Here is a 7,963-nt window from a genome sequence, read left to right as displayed (position 1 = left end):
AGGGAGCTGCTGCATTGTAGGACAACAGACTGGTGTGGGGAATTTTATATTTTAAATGCAGCGTAGCCACGTCATATACTACAACACTGGGTCCATATGCTTTGCCTTATTTGTCGCACAAAAATTGCATTAAAAGACGAATATTTAGCCTCAGGCTGCGATCACAGTGGCGCCGATATCGGTGGATTCCGCTGGCTACCGACATCGGACGAATATGTCTGATCTTTTAAAATCAGCCGGCGGGGGTGGCCGTGCGGTTGTAGGCGCTACAGTCTGGAACCGCGTTACTGCTACGGTCGCAGGTTCGAATCCTGCCTCGGGCATGGATGTGTGTGATGTCCTTAGGTTAGTTAGGTTTAAGTAGTTCTAAGTTCTAGGAGACTGATGACCTCAGAAGTTAAGTCCCATAGTGCTCAGAGCCATTTTTAAAATCAGTACGCTACTATGTGCAGAATCACAATGTAGCTGATCGAACGTACAGACTTAGGACGAAAACCGATGAAATACAAATCAAAAAAATGGTTCAAATGGCTATGAGCACTATGGGACTTAACTTCTGAGGTCATCAGCCCCCTTGAACGTAGAACTACTTAAACCTAGCTAACCTAAGGACATCACACACATCCATGCCCGAGGCAGGATGCGAACCTGCGACCGTAGCGTCGCACGGTTTCAGACTGTAGCGCCTAGAACCGCTCGGCCACTCCGGCCGGCCTAAATCAAATCAGTTCGTTTTCGTAAGTAATACTGGCTGACGTAACACGAAATATAGACTGTGAAAACTGACAATTTCATTCAAAGAAGGAGATTGTGTTATCCTGAGGATGACATATATAATCTGGATATAATTCAGAATATATGGACTGAAATCGCAGGTTTATTGCGAATCACAAGCAGGCAAAATTTGTGTTGGAAATTTAACCTCAAAAATAATTTGTTCACTTGAAAGGGATGGTGTCTTAAAGTCGCTGCAGTGAAACTGTTGTGGGTTGTAATTGGTGTACATTAATTGCCTAGAAATTATTACTTCAGCTTAGTGGTGTTTTTGTGCCAGTAGGATGGTGATTCTCTTACATGAAGTGGTTTGCAAATGTGGCATATCCTTTTCCACTTTTCAGTGGTTTAGGTGTTCAGAGTATCTTATTCGAAGTTTTATGTTTGTCTTTCACGAGTATTCTGAATGACAGCCGCTGAAGGTTAATTAACGTATGTCTGCACAACTTAAAATAAATTCAGCAAAACAGGGTGTTTTAATTATGCTTTTCAAGGCTGCTACGAATCATCTGGAGTAAGTAACAGAAAATTTCTCATTCATGTAATATGTTTGTAAAACGTGTCTGTTAATTCCAGAAACTAAGGGCAGAGGATACAGTACTCGCCACGTTCTTTTCAAGACAGATATATAGCTCATACACATGCATTCGGCATCTTTTTAATAGCAAAAGCCGCATTGTAGCACTCGTCTCCAAGCACACAGAGACGTTGTGTTATTCATCTCATCCTTGAAGTTAAAATCAAACCTCTCATTGGCCCCATCAAACACTGAAGAGGGAGATCGGACGCGCTGTGGCCAAGCTGTCGGCCGATGTTATCGGGCGACCTCTGGCCGTGGCATCTGACGACCGTTGTCGCTGCCACTGTGAACGTAACCTTAGGCTCAGGTACATCGGCGATTGTTAACGCAACTTTCAAGCGATAAATAATGCAAGAAATACGGACCCAGCGCTGTGGTATATGACGTGATTACATGGTACGGATATTAATGCACATTGTAGATTAGATGAGTACTTGTTCCATAGATCATGAATACGACACTTCGTAATGATGTGGAACGTGTCAGGTTAATAAAAGGTATCTATACAAGATATTACATTACACAAAATATTACATGACAATATTATTAATTTTTTTTTGGGGGGGGGGGGGGAGGGGAATTACCCACTTACTATACCCATAAATTCATCTAATGAGTATAAGGAGTTGCCATTAAGAAATTCTTTTAATTTCCTTTTAATTGCTATATGGCTATCTCTCAGACTTATGATGCAATGGTAAGTGACCAAAGACTTTTGTGGCAGCATAATTTACCTCCTTCTGAGCCAAAGTTAGATTTAACCTTGAGTAGTGAAGATCATCCTTTGTCCTAGTGTTGTAGCCATGTACACTGCTATTACTTTTGTATTCGTTCGGACTGTTAATAACATATTTCGTAAGTGAATATATATATATATATATATATTGTGAGGCTACAATGAGGATCTCTAGCTCTTTAAATAATTTTCTGCACGATGATCTTGGATGCGCTCCAGCAATTATTCTGATTACACGCTTTTGTGCAATGAACACTCTTTTACCCCAGAATATGACGCCATACGAAAGCAGAGAATGAAAATAGGCGTGGTAAGCTAATTTACCCCCCATGAACCATAGACCTTGCCGTTGGTGGAGAAGATTGCGTGCCTCAGCGATACAGATGGCCGTACCGTAGGTGCAACCATAACGGAGGGGTATTTGTTGAGAGGCCAGACAAACGTGTGGTTCCTGAAGAGGGGCAGCAGCCTTTTCAGTAGTTGCAGGGGCAACAGTCTGGATGATTGACTAATCTGGCCTTGTAACACTAACCAAAACGGCCTTGCTGTGATGGTACTGAGAACGGCTGAAAGCAAGGGGAAACTACGGCCGTAATTTTTCCCGAGGGCATGCAGCTTTGCTGTATGGTTAAATGATGATGGCGTACTCTTGGGTAAAATATTCCGGAGGTAAAATAGTCCCCCATTCGGATCTCTGGGCGGGGACTACTCAAGAGGACGTCATTATCAGGAAAAAGAAAACTGGCGTTCTACGGATCGGAGCGTGGAATGTCAGATCCCTTAATCGGGCAGGTAGGTTAGAAAATTTAAAAAGGGAAATGGATAGGTTAAAGTTAGATATAGTGGGAATTAGTGAAGTTCGGTGGCAGGACGAACAAGACTTTTGGTCAGGTGAATACAGGGTGATAAATACAAAATCAAATAGGGGTAAATCAGGAGTAGCTTTAATAATGAATAAAAAAAATTGGAGTGCGGGTAAGCTACTATAAACAGCATAGTGATCGCATTATTGTGGCCAAGATAGACAAGAAGCCCACGCCTACTACAGTAGTACAAGTTTACATGCCAACTAGCTCTGCAGATCATGAAGAAATTGATGAAATGTATGATGAGATAAAAGAAATTATTCAGGTAGTGAACGGAAATGAAAATTTAATAGTCATGGGTGACTGGAATTCGAAAGTAGGAAAAGGAAGAGAAGGAAACGTAGTAGGTGAATATGGATTGGGGCTAAGAAATGAAAGAGGAAGCCGCCTCGTAGAGTTTTGCACAGAGCATAACTTAATCACAGCTAACACTTGGTTCAAGAATCATGAAAGAAGGTTGTATACATGGAAGAATCCTGGAGATACTAGAAGGTATCAGATAGATTACATAATGGTAAGACAGAGATTTAGGAACCAGGTTTTAAATTGTAAGACATCTCAGGGGCAGATGTGGACTCTGACCACAATCTATTGGTTATGAACTGTAGATTAAAACTGAAGAAACTGCAAAAAGGTGGGAATTTAAGGAGATGGGACCTGGATAAACTGAAAGAACCAGAGGTTGTAGAAAGTTTCAGGGAGAGCATAGGGGAACAATTGACAGAAATGGGGGAAAGAAGTACAGTAGAAGAAGAATGGGTAGCTCTGAGGGATGAAGTAGTGAAGGCAGCAAAGGATCAAGTAGGTAAAAAGACGAGGGCTAGTAGAAATCCTTGGGTAACAGTAGAAATATTGAATTTAATTGATGAAAGGAGAAAATATAAAAATGCAGTAAATGAAGCAGGCAAAAAGGAATACAAACGTCTTAAAAATGAGATCGACAGGAAGTGCAAAATGGCTAAGCAGTGGTGGCTAGAGGACAAATGTAAGGATATAGAGGCTTATCTCACGAGGGGTAAGATAGATACTGCCTACAGGAAAATTAAAGAGACCTTAGGAGAAAAGAGAACCACTTGTATGAATATCAACAGCTCAGATCGAAACACAGTTATAAGCAAAGAAGGGAAAGCAGAAAGGTGGAAGGAGTATATAGAGGGTCTATACAAGGGCGATGTACTTGAGGACAATATTATGGAAATGGAAGAGGATGAAAATGAAGATGAAATGGGAGATACCATACTGCGTGAAGAGTTTCACACAGCACTGAAAGACCTGAGTCGAAACAAGGCCCCGGGAGTAGACAACATTCCATTAGAACTACTGACGGCCTTGGGAGAGCCAGTCCTGACAAAACTCTACCATCTGGTGAGCAAGATGCATGAGACAGGCGAAATACCCTCAGACTTCAAGAAGAATATAATAATTCCAATCCCAAAGATAGCAGGTGTTGACAGATGTGAAAATTACCGAGCAATCACTTTAATATGTCACAGCTGCAAAATACTAACACGAATTCTGTACAGACGAATGGAAAAACTGGTAGAAGCCGACCTCGGGGAAGATCAGTTTGGATTCCGTAGAAATATTGGAACACGTGAGGCAATACTGACCTTACGACTTATCTTAGAAGAAAGATTAAGGAAAGGCAAACCTACATTTCTAGCATTCGTAGACTTAGAGAAAGCTTTTGATAATGTTGACTGGAATACTCTCTTTCAAATTCTAAAGGTGGCAGGGGTAAAATACAGGGAGCGAAAGGCTGTTTACAATTTGTACAGAAACCAGATGGCAGTTGTAAGAGTCGAGGGGCATGAAAGGGAAGCAGTGGTTGGGAAGGGAGTGAGACAGGGTTGTAGCCTCTCCCCAATGTTACTCAATCTGTGTATTGAGCAAGCAGTAAAGGAAACAAAAGAAAAATTCGGGGTAGGTATTAAAATCCATGGAGAAGAAATAAAAACTTTGAGGTTTGCCGATGACATTGTAATTCTATCAGAGACAGCAAAGGACTTGCAAGAGCAGTTGAACGGAATGGACAGTCTCTTGAAAGGAGGATATAAGATGAACATCAACAAAAGCAAAACGAGGGTAATGGAATGTAGTCGAATTAAGTCGGGTGATGCTGAGGGAATTAGATTAGGAAATGAGACACTTAAAGTAGTAAAGGAGTTTTGCTATTTGGGGAGCAAAATAACTGATGATGGTCAAAGTAGAGAGGATATAAAATGTAGACTGGCAATGGCAAGGAAAGCGTTTCTGAAGAAGAGGAATTTGTTAACATAGAGTATAGATTTAAGTGTCAGGAAGACGTTTCTGAAAGTACTTGTATGGAGTGTAGCCATGTGTGGAAGTGAAACATGGACGATAAATAGTTTGGACAAGAAGAGAATAGAAGCTTTCGAAATGTGGTGCTACAGAAGAATGCTGAAGATTAGATGAGTAGATCACATAACTAATGATGAAGTATTGAATAGAGTTGGGGAGAAGAGGAGTTTGTGGCACAACGTGACAAAAAGAAGGGAACAGTTAGTAGGACATGTTCTGAGGCATCAAGGGATCACACATTTAGCATTGGAGGTCAGCGTGGAGGGTAAAAATCGTAGAGGGAGACCAAGAGATGAATACACTAAGCAGATACAGAAGGATGTAGGTTGCAGTAAGTACTGGGAGATGAAGAAGCTTGCACAGGATAGGGTAGCATGGCGAGCTGCATCAAACCAGTATCAGGACTGAAGACCACAACAACAACAAGAAGCTAATTTACTGAGATGTATATCGCAAAAATTTGCAATGACCCTAATAGCATCAGTAGCTGAACTCAAACGTTTCAGCAGACCTTTTTCCAGTTCAACCCCTCATCAATGCATACAGCTAGAAATTTTGAATATTCTACCTTAGCTACCGATTTCTGATCGAAGTCTATATTTATTACTGGAGTCATTCCATTTACTGTATGGAACTGTATATACTGTGTTTTGTCAAAGTTTAATGGAGCCAATTTGCAGAGAACCACTTAATGATTTTCTGAAAAACATCATTTACAATTTCACCAGTTAATTCTTGTCTGTTGGGTGTGATAGCTATATTGTATCATCGGCAAAAAGTACCAGCTTTGCATCTTCGTGAATATAGAATGGCAAGTCATTAATATATATTAAGAACAGCAGAGGACCCAAGACCGAACCTTGAGGCACCCCATTCTTGACTGTTCCCCAGTTTGAGAAATCACCTATTTTTTGCATATTATGTGAACTGCTTATTTGAACTTTCTTCACTGTTCCAGTTAGGTATGATTTAAATGATTTGAGCGCTGCCCCATTAATACTTGAGCTTATCTAGAAGTATTCCATGATTTACACAATCAAAAGTCTTTGAGAGATCACAAATAATCCCAGTGGGTGATATCCGGTTACTCAGAGCGTTTAATATAAGGATAGGCGTGTTCCCAAGGTCGTACCGCAGACGGATGGGTCCGGGCCCATTTTCTTACATCTGAAGACGCAACTTGTAGCGGCTACATGTGCGTTAAATAACACAGTGTTGTGGCCATCGACTACCAGTGGCCACAGTTTTTGAGGGTTGCTTTACCTTCCCATTAGTACGCGTGGGTAGTCTGATACTCACAATGGAGTTTATTCACAGTCAAGTGCTTATAATGGAGGTTGAAAAGCTGAACTGTTTTATGGTGTTCGCCACACTGATTATAAAAATCGTTATAAGAAACAAGATGCATCGACGAGTGTATGTTAAACGCTTGTCGGAAGTATTATTTATTTATAGTTCTTAAAATAGTATAGCAATAACACTGAACACATCCTCTTTTTCCCTTAGAGATATTAATGATGGACCTAATGAACTCAGACATTCAGTAAAACTGCTAGGCATTCATCTTGATACCAAACTGTGCTGGAATACGCACACAGAAAAGCTGTGCAGTAAGTTGGCAAGAGTTCTACACGGTGTTGCAAAAAGGTACGGCCAAACTTTCAGGAAACATTCCTCACACACATATAAAGAAAAGACATTATGTGGACATGTGTCCGGAAACGTTTGATTTCCATGTTAGAGCTCATTTTAGTTTCGTCAGTATGTTCTTCCACCTACACTCAATGGAGCACATTACCATGATTTCATACGGGATACTCTACCTGTGCTGCTAGAACATGTGCCTTTACAAGTACGACACAACATGTGGTTCATGCACGATGGAGCTCCTGCACATTTCAGTCGAAGTGTTTGTACACTTCTCAACAACAGATTCGGTGATCAATGGATTGGTAGAGGCGGACCAATTCCATGGCCTCCACGCTCTCCTGACCTCAACCCTCTTGACTTTCATTTATGGGGGCATTTGAAAGCTCTTGTCTACGCACACCCGGCACCAAATGTAGAGAGTCTTCGTGCTCGTATTGTGGACGGCTGTGATACAATACGCCATTCTCCAAGGCTGCATCAGCGCATCAGGAATTCCATGCGACGGAGGGTGGATGCATGTATCCTCGCTAACGGAGGACATTTTGAACATTTCCTGTAACAAAGTGTTTGAAGTCACGCCGGTACGTTCTGTTGCTCTGTGTTTCCATTCCATGATTAATGTGATTTGAAGAGAAGTAATAAAATGAGCTCTAACATGGAAAGTAAGTGTTTCCGGACACATGTCCACATAACATATTTTCTTTCTTTGTGTGTGAGGAATGTTTCCTGAAAGTTTGGCCGTACCTTTTTGTATCATCCTGTATATCTCCTTAGAAAACTGAAGGATTGTGTCGGTAAGGAGTGCATACTTATGACATACCATGCCTTTTTCCATACTCATCTGTATTATGGAATACCTCTTTGGGGAAACTCTGCTGGGGCAAAAGATGTTTCCCTCTGGAAGAAGAAAGCCATTAGATGTATTTTTGGTGTGAGCAATTTAACTTCTTGCAGACAGTACTTCATGGAGCACAAAATTCTTACAGTTCCCAGTCTACACATACTTAAAGCTATTATGCATGCCAAAGAGAATGC

The sequence above is a fragment of the Schistocerca serialis genome, chromosome 3 (assembly GCF_023864345.2).
Source record: "Schistocerca serialis cubense isolate TAMUIC-IGC-003099 chromosome 3, iqSchSeri2.2, whole genome shotgun sequence".
NCBI lineage: Eukaryota > Metazoa > Arthropoda > Insecta > Orthoptera > Acrididae > Schistocerca > Schistocerca serialis.
This window is presented reverse-complemented; position numbering follows the sequence as displayed.